Raw genomic sequence first — 16397 nt, 5'->3', positions numbered from 1 at the left:
AATCACTCAATCAGGTTTATTTATGAATTATGCACAATACAGAGAGCTTGCAGGACAATCAATCATGAAGCAATTCTGGATGGAAAGCTCTGCCAGGCAGAGACAACACATGAGTCTTTTAAACACATTAAAGTTAATTTTAAATTTACTTCTCTTATGTCTAGAAGAATGAATTTCTAAACTCTTAAACATCCTCAGGAGTCAAACAACTAAGAATGATCATAATTAAGCTACCCAATTTCATGTGTTTTCTAGAAAACCCAACAAAACAAAAAAAATTACATTAGTGCAGTGAAGGTATAGATAAATGTCCGTTCAAAACCCAACAAGAAAGCGCAGATTTTCCATCTGGAAAGTAGGTAAAGCGTAGAAGCAGGAACACTGATCGCCTGCTCAGGAGGGTTTGTTACCTCCTGTCATAAAAGTATAAATCTTCACTCTCTGCTTCGGTCACTCGACAGTGGACCAGCAATAGTTCTGTAAGTGGAGAGACTTTCAGAAACATCTAAACTAGCTGTTGCTCTGGACATTGTCCTCTTTGGTGTCAAAAGTTGAAGTACTTGATACTTGGTAGAGTGAAGTTTTGCTGCTCACTCTGTTGCTCTGTTGTTTCAGATTTAAAGTCGTGATCTAGATGGACAGTACAGACAGGTTGTCCTTCATAGTGGTTGATGTGGATTCATGTTGTTCCTTCCTTCTCGCCCCTCTCCTCCACTCGGTCTCAGCGTTGCTGCAGCCGAATCCTCCCCCGTCTCTCTTCTCTGGCTTCCTGTCAGTCCAACTGGTTCTGGTGTTGGATCTTTGGGTTGTCCAGATCGTCCCTCAGAAAATGTCCATGTTGTCCACAGATGAAACGAGCGTCAATAGTTCAGAGTCGTCTTCTCTCACAGCTCTGAAGCATGTTTAGCTTTTCTTCCTCTACGCTGATACTGGACAGCAGACCAGTGGAGGTTGTTAAAGCTCAGTCTCACAGTTTTCAGTCCAAATGCTCAACAGGAGACTGGCAGTTGTCCCCTGGAGGTGATGGAGGTCTTTTCTGTCTTCTTGATCCTCCAGATCTTCTCGATCATTTTCATCGGCTGGTTTTGTAGGAGGGACATCATCTGGTCCATGGGAGGACAGATGGGAAGAGTTGAGGTCAGAGGTCAGATGCACCGCGCGAGGCTCAGACAGAGAGAAAGAGAAAAAGCAAATAGAAATCAATTAGGGTTTGTTTTGTAATTTTTCTTGTTGTTTTCTATGCATATATATTTATGAATCTTATTTTAACCTTTTACGTGATCATATAGTTTTAGTCATTTATTATCCATCCAGTATTATGGCTCCTGTTTGTGGAACAGTTTGTTATTTCCAATAAAGGTCTTTAGGATTCCAAAAAGGTTTGGTTCCCTCAATTTAGAAAACTCAAGGAATCACCTGCCTTATTTACCTTCCCTACGACTCGTGTTTAGTCAGAATGCTAGATTTGGGGTGGAGCCCTCCATGCATGGTCAGTAGTTTCCGAGTGTCTTAACATCGGTGGTCTTCATCTCCTCCTTTGGCCAGCTGATTATTCCTGCAGGGTCTCTGATTACTCTGGTGTAGGGCTGAAACGATTCCTCGAGTGATTCGAGTACCTCGATTATTAAAATTCCTCGAGGAAAATTGACCTGCCTCGAAGCTTCGTTAATTTATGTTTTATCATTTAGCGCACCGTGTTTCAGCCGGAACATTATTTGCGTTGCGCGAAGCTCTGAGTTGTTGACGGAAGCTACGTGTTAGCGGCATAACGTCCAATCTTCAAGTTCGGCCCGCAGGGATTTTACTGATTGGTGATAATTCCGGGTTTTCATCGTTTTTGTGGGACCAATAAACATCCTTAAAATGATGCCGGGAGTTCGGCAGCCTTTCTGCTCCGGAGCTGCTGGTTGAACGGCGGGAAGAAGCTGAGGAGGATTTATACAGGCGAGCGGAACACGGCGGGCGGCTGAGGGTTGATGCTTACAGGGTAATAAGCAGCTTTACGGACGAACCGCACAATAAACTTTTATCATCCCGGTCTGAACAAACGGGAGGCGGAACATGGTTGGTACATGAGTTTCTGAACGGAGGAGCCGTAAATATCCCGTATTGCTCCCCCGGTCTACAAAACAGTAACTGGTAGGGAAGCACAAATGTGGAAAAAATAGACTGATGTTGATATCCGATAGTAACACTGGTGTTATGGAAGATTTACCAATATTTTATTTCATAATTGTTTTTATCTGATTACTCGATTAATCGTAAGAAAAATCTATAGATTACTCGATTACTAAAATAACCGTTTAGAACAGCCCTACTCTGGTGAGTAGCTGTTTATCGTACGGATCTTGTTCTTGCCATTAAGCTGGCTTCTCAGGACTTGCCTTATTTATTGGAGGTACGAGGGGGTGCCCAAAAGTTTCCAGAATGACGCTGCTGCACGCGCAGTTTTTGTAGTACACGATTCTGCTGCTAGGTATTTGTTCAACCACGCCTTCTCAATCAGTGTGCCAAGCAGCGTTGATGTGGAAGGTTTCATCTACCCGCAGTGAATTTTCTTGTAAGAGCTGTTTTGTCCAGCAGTCGTTTTTCTTCAAGGAGAAGTTCTATGAGCAGCACACGGCTGAAGCTTTGCTTCCTGCTCCGGAAAAAAGCGGTTGATCATCAATTGACAATTCACCATTTTTAAAGCGGGTGAACATGAGTAAACTTGAGCTTGACACATAGCGTCATCCTTGTAAGCGGTCTTTAACATTTGAACGGTTTCCGATGCTTTTTTCCTGAGCAGGAAGCAAAGCTTCAGCCACGCAAACTTCTCCATGAAGAAAAACGACGGCTGGACAAAACAGCTCTTACAACAAAATTCACTGCGGGTAGATGAAACCTTCCACATCAACGCCGCTTGGCACACTGATTGAGGAGGCGTGGTGGAACAAATAGCAGTGTTTCTCAACATTTTTCAAGCCAGCGCCCCTCTAGCCCTTATCCAGGTCCCTCACCGCCCCCCACCAAAGAATTTGCAGGCTACTTTGCACTGACTATTATTTTATTATTAATATTACTATCACTATTGTAGATGTTTTGATTTTTATGCTTGTTTTTGTATTTATCATCAAAAATAATTTCCCAGAGAACAAAAAAAGTCATGGGAATAGAAATTATTTTCACAGGCGTCTAGAAAAATGCAATGAACATTCAAGTTAAAATTTGTAGGCCTAACAGCAGCCAATCAGAGTGGAAAAAAATCTTATTTTGTGCCGTTTTCTAGTTGTTAAATCTTGCACAAAATGACCAGATAAAAGATGTACAGCAATGCCAGTTTAAACTTTGAACTATTTGCAAAACGACTGAGCTCTGCAACATTAAAACATGGATAGAACTGTAACTACATCAGTGTTTGTCAGTTTCTGGTGGTGCTGCCTTCAGGAGAATGGGACATCAGAGTATCATCCATAAAACTTCACCCACATGGCATTTACTGTGCAAACCAGAGCTTTCAGTGGAGAAACAAAAGTTCCAGGTCCTTTTAATGCCATACAAATATGAGACAGAAACAAATCCTTAATCAAATCCTAATGAGTCAAATTGAAAGTGTCATGGAGTCTCAACCTCATGACACTGACATGAAAATTAATATTGAAGAAATAAATATATCAAAGCTAATTAAAAACATAAATAAGTGATAAGTTCTTTACTGTTATGGTCTGTAAGATATATTTATTCTCAGTACTAGATATGGTCTCAACAAACCCATGACATTTCAACAATATTTTACCTTTATCTGGAAATAGTGTCTGTTTATTCTTGCCATACAGTCCTCTGTATTAATTATTGCTCAAAAGGTCTTGCCATACCAGTTTATTCCTCTGTATTTACTTTAGTTTCTTAGTTTATTCTTGCATTTTGTTCTTCATTCATTTCCATTTAGTTTCCTTTGATTAGTATTGTCCTCTCTTGGTTTATTGCTATGTCCACTTTAGTTTATTTCCTGTTGCTAGATTTATTTGATCATTTATTGACGCTCACCGTCAGTAATTTTCACTCATCACCTGCTGCGCCGTCTAATCGTCATGTTTCACATCATGTGTTGATTTTTTTCAATGTTCAGTGTCGGATTCTCTGTTTTTATGCCATAATTCACATCTAGTTCGTCGCTCCGTTTTATGTCCCGCTTCTCCTGTTTCAGAGTTTTGCGCAATGTGCACGTCTTTTTTTTAAGCCCCCAAGGTGCTCGGCGGTCGGGAAGCGTATCGATGGGGAAAAGCGATGCAGCACATATAGGCTATACTGCATTCTGATTATTGAAATTTAAAAGTGCTGTGTTGTTCTATCACACCAGTTTCATACCGGACCACTTACAGCACCGGTGTTAAGGCTATAAAATGAACGCCCTCTATCGTGGTATCACCCATGGAGGGATTTCTTGATTTCTTTATTTAAATGGGTTCATTTTTCAGAGGGATACCCAGCGAGAGTATCGTGATTTTAGCTACCAGTAGAAGAAGAACGGAGCTGCGCCAAGAAGCTAACAGAAGCTAACAAACACTGAATAGAAGAAGAGCTGCCATCAATACAGCTGCAGCCAAGCATGGTTTAATGTTACACAATACAGTTTTACCAAGTTGCTCAAAGTCTAAACTGGCATTGTTGTGCATTTAAGGTGTAAAGTTTACCTTCGACTAAACGCCCCCCAAAGGCATCCCAGTGCCCCACTTTTGAAAAAATGTCCGCCAGCGCCCCCTGCCGTCCTCTGAACGCCCCCTAGGGGGCGGTACCGCCCACGTTGAGAACCGCTAACCTAGAGGCAGAATCGTGTACTACGAAAACTGCGCGTGCAGCAGCGTCATTCTGGAAACTTTTGGGTACCCCCTCATATTTGGCTGTGGCTCCTTTCCTTGTGACCTCATCGAGGTTGCCATTTGCTTGTGGTATTCCAAGGTACTTGTAACTGTCCTCAATGTCTGCTATTGTTCCTTCTGGGAGTGAGACCCCTTCTGTGTGGATGACGTTCCCTCCATCCGCCACAGTTCTCTAGTCCGAATGACATCCCAATGTCAGTGCTGTAGGTCCTGGTGGTGCGGATCAGTGAGTCGATGTCTCGCTCGCTCTTGGCGTACAGCTTGATGCCATCCATGTAGAGGAGGAGACTTTTGGTGGCTGCATTCTTGAGTCGGTATCCGTGGCCAGTCTGGTTGAAGTTTGGAGCCATCCCGTTTTTCCAAACAGCGATGGTGCTCAGAGGGGCTTTCCTCCCTCATTGCTCCTTCCCACCTGCCTCACCCGGAGAGCCAGGCAGCCGCTGCTGCTGGGACCTCTGTCCGTGGAGCGCCTGCTCCTTCGTCCAAAGAGGCGCAGGCGATTCTTCTTTGTGCCTGTGTCCTTGAGCTACAGGCGCGCCACCTGTAGCTCTGTATGTTTTTCTCTCTTTTTTTGCCACCATTCGGATCACAGAAACGTGGGTGGGCATCTGCCTGCGCCTGCTTACCAGCAGGTTTCTGGAGGTCCATATGGTGGCTAGGGTGAGCCACATCTCCATGAGGCCCTTTTTTATGTTTTCCGGTGGCTCACCCAATGCAGCACTAGCTGCGTGTCGAGGACTTCCCTTACTGGCAAGTATGGGAATTGCAAGGAGCCGGTCTTTGCCCACAGGTCCACAGCAGCGCTACACTCCCACAGAAGGTGCCTAACCGACTCCGGGTCGGGGGCAGATGTCGCGGGAGTGCATGACGGCTCTGACTGGGAGGATCCCATGAGCCACCATCCTGGAGTCTGTTTGGAAGGACGGGATGGCTCACGTTGATGATTTGGCTGAGGGGATTCAGACCTATGCAGAACAGCAGTGGGGGCAGAGAGTTTCCTGGAAAGAATTATGATTCTTTCCAGAGTTTTTGATTTCTGCCCCATTTGATTAACACTTGTGCAAGTGGTTTGCAGTTGCAGGTTTTTTTATTTATTTATTTTTTAATATATATACTGCAAACTGCACAATTGGTTTTCAGTTGCAGTTTTTTATCCATCCATCAATTTTCTTACACCCTTGTCCCTTAGTGGGATTGGGAAGGGGTGCTGGTGCCTATCTCCAGCTAAAGTTCTGGGCGAGAGGCGGGATACACCCTGGACAGGTCGCCAGTCTGTCGCAGGGCAGTTTTTTATTTATTCCATCCATCCATCCATTTTCTTTACACCCTTGTCCCTTTGTGGGGTTGGGAGGGTTGCTGGTGCCTATCTCCAGCTAACGTTCCTAGCGAGAGGCGGAGTACACCCTGGACAGGTCGCCAGTCTGTCTCAGGGCAGTTTTTTATTTATTTATTTTATTTTATTTTTTTAAATATATACTGCAAACCACTTGCACAATTGGTTTGCAGATGCAGTTTTGTTATTTTATTTTTTTATTTATATATAATGCAAACTGCAAACCACTTGCACAAGTGTCCACTGCTGTTCTACATCTGAACCCCCTCAGCCAAATCACCAACAAGACTAGCTACGGATACCGACTCAAGAATGGGGCCACCATTAATGTTACCCTAACCCTCCTCTACATGGATGACATTAAGCTGTACGCCAAGAGCGAGCGAGACATCGACTCACTAATACACCACCAGGATCTACAGCACTGACATTGGGATGTTATTCGGACTAGAGAAGTGTGGTCGGATGGAGGGAAGGTCGTCCACACAGAAGGGGTCTCACTCCCAGAAGGAACAATAGCAGACATTGAGGACAGTTACAAGTACCTGGGAATACCACAAGCAAATGGCAACCTCGATGAGGTCACAAGGAAAGGAGCCACAGCCAAATACCTCCAACGAATAAGGCAAGTCCTGAGAAGTCAGCTCAATGGCAAGAACAAGATCAGTGCAATAAACAGCTACGCCTTACCAGTAATCAGATACCCTGCAGGAATAGCTAGTTGGCCAAAGGAGGAGATAAACACCACGGATGTTAAGACTCTGAAACTACTAACCATGCATGGAGGGCTCCACCCCAAATCCAGCATTCTGGAACAAGGAAGGTAAATAAGGCAGGTGATTCCTTGAGTTTTCTTAATTGAGGGAACCAAACCTTTTTGGAATCCTTTACTGTGGCGATTTAAAATAAAACATATTGGGTGTATGTACAGTAAAAAGAGGAGTGGGCCCAAAACTGAACCTTGGGGAACCCAAGCAGAGCAACAAGGTCCCAGAATACTGAAATATTAAAACTGTACAATTCATGTTTAAGGTCAGAAATCAGCAACTTCCACCCAATATACAGAAAATGTTTTGTGACAGAGAGGGAAGTTATAATTTAAGAGGTGATGGACATTTTAAAAAACAATGTATTAGAACAACCATGCAGAGTTTTTGTTTATCGGTGCGTGGAGTAGATGTATAGAATGGATTGAATGATGAGTTCAAAAAAGTAGAAATATAAACCAGCTTAAAAAACTGATTAAAAAGGAGCTTATTGCAAAATGTTCTATAAGATGACTGTTTTAAAGTCTGTAAATACTATTGATGATATAAATACTTTTTAAATAATGAGACATCTTTAAATGTCATGTAAAATGGAAACAAGTTGTCTCGTTTTGATGTTTTGACAGTTAATTGATTATAAATTGATAAGTATGAAAGGGGCAGGACATTATAAGATATTACATCTTCTGCTCCTTTTCAAACAGAAAATATAAAATGTGCATGTCACTTGGGCATAATTTGTTTTACCTCTTATTTCTCTAGTCTGTTTCATTCTATTTTATTTGATTTTTTTCTTTCTTGATTGTCTTTTAAGTCTGTTATAAATAAAAATAAATACATAAATAAATAATTAGCTGGCCAAAGGAGGAGATGAACACCACGGATGTTAAGACTCAGAACCTACTAACCATGCATGGAGGGTCCCACCCCAAATCCAGCACCCTGAGACTAGCCACAAGGAAAGAGGCAGAGGACTAGTGAGTGTGAGAGCCACTGTCCAGGATGAAACATCCAAGATCCATAAATACACCAAGGACAAGATCTCAACAGGCAATGTGCTCAATAAATGTCTCAGACAATGGGGAACACAGGATGAGGTGCTGGAGGTACCATGATGGGAGGACAAGCCCCTACATGGGATGTACCACCGACAAATAACTGAAGTGGCTGACATCAGGAAATCCTACCAATGGCTGGAGAAAGCTGGACTCCAGGACAACACAGAGGCTCTCATCCTGGCTGCACAGGAACAGGCCCTAAACACCAGAGCAATAGAGGCTCAGATCTACCACACCAGACAAGACCCAAGGTGTAGGTTGTGCAAGGAGGCCCCTGAGACAGTCCAGCACATAATAGCAGGGTGCAAGATGCTGGCAGGGAAAGCGTACATGGAATGACATAACCAAGTGGCGGGCATAGTGTACAGGAACATCTGCAGAATATGGACTGGAAGATCAAAGTGGGGAACACCCCCAAAGGTGATGGAGAATAACTGAGCTAAGATCCTGTGGGACTTCCAGATCCAGACAGACAAAATGGTAATGATGAACCAACCGGACATTGTGGTGGTGGATAAACAACAGAGGAAAGCCGTTGTGGTGGATGTAGCAATACCAAGTGACTACAACATCAGGAAAAAGGAGCAAGAGAAACTGCAGAAATACCAGGGCCTCAGAGAGGAACTGGAAAAGACCTGGAAGGTGAAGACCACAGTACCATACCATCCCACACCAACTTTATTTATGAATCACTTTATACATCAATAAATTGATTAAAAACAGAAGAAAACTGACCAGCAGTAGAAGGGTTAAGAACACGATAGAACTGAGCTGATGCGCATGCAGCTTCAGCACAGGACAGCGTTATCTCAAATAAAACAGGCATATGGTCTGAAAATAATGAGTCACCAATCACTAAATTACAAACTGGTAGACCATAAGATAAAACCAGATCAAGACTGTGACCATGCTCATGGATAGCACCAGTCAGACTACACAAAATTAAAAGAATCGGTAACATTAAGAAATGACTGAGCCATAGGTGAAGTAGGACGACAGACAAGAATATTAAAATCACCAACAATGAGAACTCGGTCATACCTTGGCATAATATCAGCCAGGAAATCAGAAAAGTCATTTATAAAGTTTTTGTTGTACTTCGGTGGCCGATAGACCGCTGCACATAGCACAGGGTGAGAGCTGCCGAGTTCAAATAGGCTGATCTCAAAGCTACTAAACGAGGCCAGAGGCAACTGTTTACAAGTAAAACTGCTTATAACAGTCACTATACCTCCACCGGACCCCAACATCCTTGGAGCATTAAAATAGCCGCAGTACCGCGGTACAAGTTCATTAAAAATGCTGGAGTCACCAAACCACTTGTCCATGATTCTGTTGATAAAACATCCAATCAATAAGAGGAAAAGAAATCCCTAATGACGAAAGTTTTATTTGTCAGCGACCTGGCATTTACCAAACTGATCCTGGCAGAAATCGGCGGGTCTACACCATCAGGTGGCATCCGGTGCTCCCGGCAAAGAGGCCGCAGGTTGCTAGGATTCACCCTGCGTCTACAGGGCCGAGGAGCGCAGGGACCTGTGGTAGTGCCTGTGGTCATCGGGGCCCTCGGGGCAGTCACCCCCAAACTGGAACAGTGGCTAAAACAGATCCCAGGAACAGCATCAGACATCTCAGTCCAGAAATGTCAAGTTCTAGGCACAGCCAAGATACTGCGCAGAACCCTCAAGCTCCCAGGCTTCTGGTAGACGACCCGCACTCAGTGGATGAAAGAGTCCACCTGCGGAAGGGTGAGAAGGGAATTTATATAAATATGAATAAATATATATACACATTGCCTGAGTATCTCTTAAGTAGGTTTGATTTTAACTAGCGTTTCACCTAGCAGTAAACTACATTATTTTTTTCTTATGTGCACAACTATCAAACGTTTCCCAAATACAATGTGACCCCAACACTGAAACTGTGAGTTTCTGTAACAGTATATGTTGAGTAACTGAGGGAAATAACATAAACATACAATATTTAGGGCTCTCTAACAAGCACCATGATGTGCAGAAGTGCTTACATCCCATAACTATTTCTAGCATTTGCAATGCTGCAGCCACAAATTCCAAGATATTTTACAACAAAGATGATTACTTCAGATCAACACAAAGTGCTGCATAACTGTAAAGTGTAAGGAAAATAATTTGCAAACTTTCTACCTTTCTGATAACATTTTAAAACTTAGAAATCTGACTCTTTATCAAATTTTTGGGCCTTGTCAGAGAACTTAGGAACAGGAAATTTAACAAGGCAAGTGATATCAGATCTGAACCTGTCCGAACAATATCAGATGATACATTGGATGCTCACAGAAAGGAACATTTTAAGTCTGCTTGTAAAGCAGGTGTTTCTGTTTTTTAATAGAATTCCTTTAACTCAAGAATTAAAGCCAGTTCTAGGAGTTTAAGATAAATTGTGTTTTTTTTTTCTCATTTTTGCCTTTGCAATGATTCTGCTTAAACATCTCTTTTTGTAAATATTTCTGTTTTTGTTCTGTAGCCTATACTTGGTATCACAAAACATTATGCAATATCAAGATCGAATAATGGTAATATTAGCCTAAATGCAGCCAGTGGCATGTGGGCTATAACTAGCATGTTGTCTTACATTGACTTCCTCCATTCAGTGTGCTAAACATGGTTAATAAATAAACAAAATAGCTAAAAAGCTTATTTTAGGAAAAAGCCTACTTTTAATGTGGGCAATAGTTACATTAGAAATGTTTGTGCTCTGCTTTTTGTTCACTTCGTGGCACTTGGTTACCAGTAAACACACTCATCTCTTAGCAACAGATTAACACCGTAGCAACAAAAAATTCTTATTGATAAAAATGTATAATGTTTCTCCCGCTCTTTTGAAATACCACTTATTTTACACTAACAAGCATTGTGCAGTTGGTCAATTTTGCAGAAAAGTAATTTTTTATCATTAATGGCAAATAGGCTATATTAAACAGACATTCAACACAAAAGTAAAAATCTCGATTTATACTTCGTGGCAGTTCGTTACCAGAAAAACCCCCGTTTATCTCTTAAAACCAAATGAATAACAAGTAGTTTATAAAACAAAAGCTCTTTTGAAATAACGCTTACCTGATTAGATACAAGACATTTACCGTTGGCAAATTACGCTAAATAAATATCTGAAGTTCACTTCGTGGCACTTGGTTACCAGTAAACACACTGATCTCTAAGCAACAGATTAGCGACACAAAATTGTTATTGTTCAAAAAACATAGGATTTCTTCTGCTCTCAGACGTTTACTTTATGGAACTTGGTTACCAGAAAACGCGATCATCTCTTAGCAACAGATTAACAGCGTAGCAACAAAAAATTCTTATTGATAAAAAAATATAATGTTTCTCCCGCTCTTTTGAAATACCACTTATTTTACACTAACAAGAATTGTGCAGTTGGTCAATTTTGCAGAAAAGTAATTTTTTTTTGTCATTAATGGCAAATAGGCTATATTAAACACACATTCAACACAAAAGTAAAAATCTCGATTTATACTTCGTGGCAGTTCATTACCAGAAAACCCCCGTTTATCTCTTAAAACCAAATTAATAACAAGTAGTTTATAAAACAAAAGCTCTTTTGAAATAACGCTTACCTGATTAGATACAAGACATTTACCGTTGGCAAATTACGCTAAATAAATATCTGAAGTTCACTTCGTGGCTCTTGGTTACCAGTAAACATACTCATCTCTAAGCAACAGATTAGCGACAAAAAATTGTTATTGTTCAAAAAACATAGGATTTCTTCTGCTATCTCTCAGACGTTTACTTTATGGAACTTTGTGGAACTTGGTTACCAGAAAACGCGATCATCTCTTAGCAACAGATTAACAGCTTGGAAAAAAAATGCTTATTGATAAAAATGTTTCTCCCGCTCTTTTGAAATACCACTTATTTTACACTAACAAGCATTGTGCAGTTGGTCAATTTTGCAGAAAAGTAATTTTTTGTCATTAATGGCAAATAGGCTATATTAAACAGACATTCAACACAAAAGTAAAAATCTCGATTTATACTTCGTGGCAGTTCATTACCAGAAAAACCCCCGTTTATCTCTTAAAACCAAATGAACAACAAGTAGTTTATAAAACAAAAGCTCTTTTGAAATAACGCTTACCTGATTAGATACAAGACATTTACCTTTGGCAAATTACGCTAAATAAATATCTGAAGTTCACTTCGTGGCTCTTGGTTACCAGTAAACATACTCATCTCTTAGCAACAGATTAGCGACAAAAAATTGTTATTGTTCAAAAAACATAGGATTTCTTCTGCTATCTCTCAGACGTTTACTTTATGGAACTTTGTGGAACTTGGTTACCAGAAAACACACTCATCTCTTAGCAACAGATTAGCCTGGGAGAGCGGCGCGCGTGATCCGCACCGAGTTGCAAAGATCCAGAGATGCACGAGGCGCTGCGAGACGCTGCGCATGCGGCGGCGTTAGCTCGTGCCGCTGCGTGTCCCCTTCAACGCGCACAATGAACCGAGCTACGTGCTCATGATTAATTAAAACAAATTCAATAATTTCCATTGGCATGATTTATCACTTCTCTTTTTATTTCTCTTTCTTTCTACAAAAAACTGTATGATAAAAGCTTTCAGGTTGGTGCTTTGGTCTCAGCTAAACCTTTTTTTGAAGGAAATTTTTATTTACAAAGACTTCAAAATTCATTTTATTTTTGTCATTTTGTTTATTTATTTTGGATATTTGAGATGTCTTCCAGTTGCAGTGTTAAATGTTCATTATAATTTTAAGTTTACTGATCTTTCAGATTGTGTTCTTGCATTATAATTTTCCCATTAACATTTATTACTTAAAATGGTCTAAAAATATTATTGTTTATCAAAAATCAAAATTTGTTATTGTGACAGGTCAACACACATATGATTTATAGTGTAGTTAGTTTATTGCCATGGATGGCATAGTTACTTTGAAAGAGTAATTTGATCACTCAATAAAAAATTCATCCATCAGCTAGAAAATGTGCATCTCTTTTCCCTCCAAAAAGAAGCACATATTGTTGCTTCTTTTTCCCCAAGGAAAAAGAAGCAACAATATGTGTTTTCTAAAAATAATCACAAATACTTAACTTGGATACGTAATTTTAATCTGATTATTGGATTGTAAATAGTTAGATTACGGATTACAAGGGGTCAGATTAGAGTAACACATTGATAACACCATTGTTTGACATTTTTGCTCAAGCTATTTACGGATCTTTCAAGTTTCCGATATGTGTCCCCCCCAATGATAAACTTGTTCCTACGCCCTTGGTCACTTGGAAGGAAAGCTTAAAGAAAGGTAAGCTCCGTGGACGTGATGCTAGCAAAGCTAGCTGTACTGACTGATGTTGCATCTGCGATGAGAAAAAGTTGTCACTCATGCGCTGAATTATTGTGTGAAGGTGTTGACTGAGGTGTCGCATATATGGGACAACGCTGTGACCAAAGTCTGCATTGATATGGCATTCAGGAACGGTCCGATTCTTCTGGATGGATCTTTACCGATTAAATTTATTTCAGCTCTTAAGTATTTAATATCTAGGTGTTTTATGGGAATGTGGATCTTTCAGATCAATTTGAGAAGCAATTTTGATAGGTAAAACTAAATTTTTTGTGTCACGTAGCGCGAGGTGCTGGTCTTGACTTGGTCTTCTTGGGTAGGTCGTCTTGACTACAATTCTGCTATGTGACTCCTTAGTTCCATGTCCTCTCCCACCCACCTTCTTTCCATCCCCTTTCTGTTGGATTTCTTTCAAAATAAAAGCCACCAGTGGCAAAAGAAAAGTGAAGTTCATGCTATGTTAGGACAGGAGACGAGATGTTTCCATCCCTGAAATTATGATGCATAGAATCACATATCTAAGTCTAAACTATGTTACAGAGTAAACATAATAAAAACATGCTTTATCTGTGACATTGTTCATTAAAATGGCACATTTCTAATGTATTAAAATTAAATACGATCGGTACACTTAATGATATTAGCGATTAGGTAATCCATTCAGCGAGTACTTTTACTTTTAATACTTAAGTGTTTTTAAAAGCCAGTACTTTTTTACTTTTACTTAAGTACAAATGCTAATGTGGTAGTTTTACTTTTACTTGAGTACATTTTTGTCTGTGTATTTGTACTTTTACTTAAGTACATTTTTTGAGTACTTTCTCCACCACTGACCACAGATGAGGGTGGGAACGTAGATTGACCGGTAAATCAAGAGCTTTGCTTTTTGGCTCAGCTCTCTCTTCACCATGACAGACTGCTACAGCGCCAGCTTCACTGCAGAGGCTGCACTGATCCGCCTGTCAATCTCCAGCTCCATTTTTCCCTCATTCGTGAACAAAACCCCGATTTACTTCAACTCCTCTACTGGGGGCAGGACATCCCCCCAGAACCAGAGAAGGCACTTTGCAATTGTTTAAATACAAAGGTAAAATTCTAACAAACATGAATAACATGTTTACCTAAAACATATCTTAGATAACCAAAGTTCTAATTGATTTGAACACATCTCTCAGTCTGTACCTTGCTGTGATTATTTCATGTGATGAGACGGTTGAACGTGGAGCTCAGCTGCCATGTGGGTTTATGGTGTCACTGTGGGCTCAGGGAAGGCTGTGCTGATTAGAAGAGCAGAGTTGGGGGTCTATGTGTTGTCTGTAGAGAAAAGCTGCTACCACTGAATGAAGTCAGAGAATTCAGTACAGGGATTGAAACTGCAGAAGAAAATCACTGCACAAACTCTGCTGCATATGAACACCAAACAAGTGTTTCTTTTCAGAAAAAGAGGAATGTCTGACAAAATCTTTTCAATGTGTATGAAGGAAAACTGAAAAACAAGTTGAACTAAAGTAGCCTTTATAATATCTACAGTGGTCTTTAATGAAAATAATCTAATCTAAATGTAGTTTCAATGTTTACAGGATAACTTTTGCTGTAGTTTCTTGGATTGTAGTTGTTTTAAGATGGTAATTATCAGGTTTTGTCTTACCACCGTAAATACACATTACCTTTGACCGCTAGGAAAATGTAACTTGGATTATTTAGTCTGTCTCACTGAAATAAAGATCACATGCAAGCACACATGCTTTTATTCTTACATTGTAACATGTTGAAAGTGTCCTTACGGCGGGACGTCCTGAAACCAACATGCATGCCCAGCACGAATAGTACAGAATAATGCAAAAATCTGAATGTTTCACTGTCTGTGTATGGAAGTGTTTGGGTGTTACAGAGTAGCGACAAAATGTGACTGACTGGAGGGTTACAGTGTTAACACAAGCTGGCGAGCCACGAGATGTGATTTAGGAAGACAGCAGCTTGGTAAATACATCTCACCCCCAGCTGAGGAAATCAATTACCTCTGCACTTCAAGCAAATTACTGGCAGCATGAGCAGATACATTCAAATGATGCATTAAACAAGAGGCCATGAAAATATATAGCTTTTTAACATCATGTACAGGGTGCAGAGGGAAGCAGTGGAGAACCAGGCCTGATGTAGAGCCTCTGATCTACATCAGAAATCTTTAAGTATTAGATTTATCACAGGTATAAAAAAACAAAAAAAACAATTGTGTTTTATTTCCATCTATCCAGAACCGATGCTAGGTCCAATCAAACTAAAATAATTGACTTCTACTAAGGCATAGAAGCTTAGAAGAAATTAAGCTCCTCCTCCTTCAATGTCTTGATATGTACACACAACTGCATTATTGCATCTGATGTGATTCAAATAATAAAGTCATCCATCTAATGAAGTATTTTCCCCCTGGATTTAAAATGATATTAAGTCACTACTGAAAAAGAACAATCTGCAAGCGACACTATTACAGAAGTACAGGCAAATCTCCAATCTTCCATTCATCAACAGAATTATAGAAAAAGCTTCACTTCCTAACAATGACCAACTACCAATGTCATTTAGTCTCAGTACTGAGACTGCCCTGGTCAAAGTGTTCAGTGACATGCATATGAACACAGACTGTGGAAGAACCACAGTTCTGGTTCTGTTGGACCTCAGTGTTGATCATGACATCTTACTGAAATGACTGGAGGGTTGGGTCAGACTCAACTGGTTCCAATCTTACATAAAGAACAGGGATTTCTTTGTTTCAATGGGAAACTTCTCATCAAAGTGGACAGAAGTCACATGTGAGTTCCAAGGTTCAACCCTAGGACACCTCTTACATGCTCCCATTGGCTCAGGTTATAATAGGAAATAAGATTAGCTACCATAACTATGCGGATGATAGTTATCTACATAATGATGTCGCCAGGTGACTCTGAACCATCCAATCACTGAATAGATGCTTAGAACAGATAAATGTGTGGATGTGCCATAACTTTCT

General features: G+C 40.5%; 1 protein-coding gene and 1 long non-coding RNA gene across 3 annotated transcripts in view; one reads left to right on the top strand and one right to left on the bottom strand.

The window, feature by feature from the left end:
* LOC103472129 (retinoic acid receptor beta) overlaps positions 1–16397 on the top strand; it is a 195378-nt gene that overhangs the window by 154559 nt on the left and 24422 nt on the right. The window lies entirely within an intron of this gene.
* On the bottom strand, positions 9388–11271 carry LOC145553788 (uncharacterized). The gene is made up of 2 exons (XR_014089840.1): positions 11116–11271; positions 9388–9755 (listed from the first exon to the last, which is right to left on the bottom strand). It is a non-coding gene; the product is annotated as an uncharacterized LOC145553788 (long non-coding RNA).

The sequence above is a fragment of the Poecilia reticulata genome, chromosome 11 (genome assembly GCF_904066995.2).
Source record: "Poecilia reticulata chromosome 11, P_reticulata-male-v2, whole genome shotgun sequence".
NCBI classification, from domain to species: Eukaryota; Metazoa; Chordata; class Actinopteri; order Cyprinodontiformes; family Poeciliidae; genus Poecilia; species Poecilia reticulata.
This window is presented reverse-complemented; position numbering and strand designations above follow the sequence as displayed.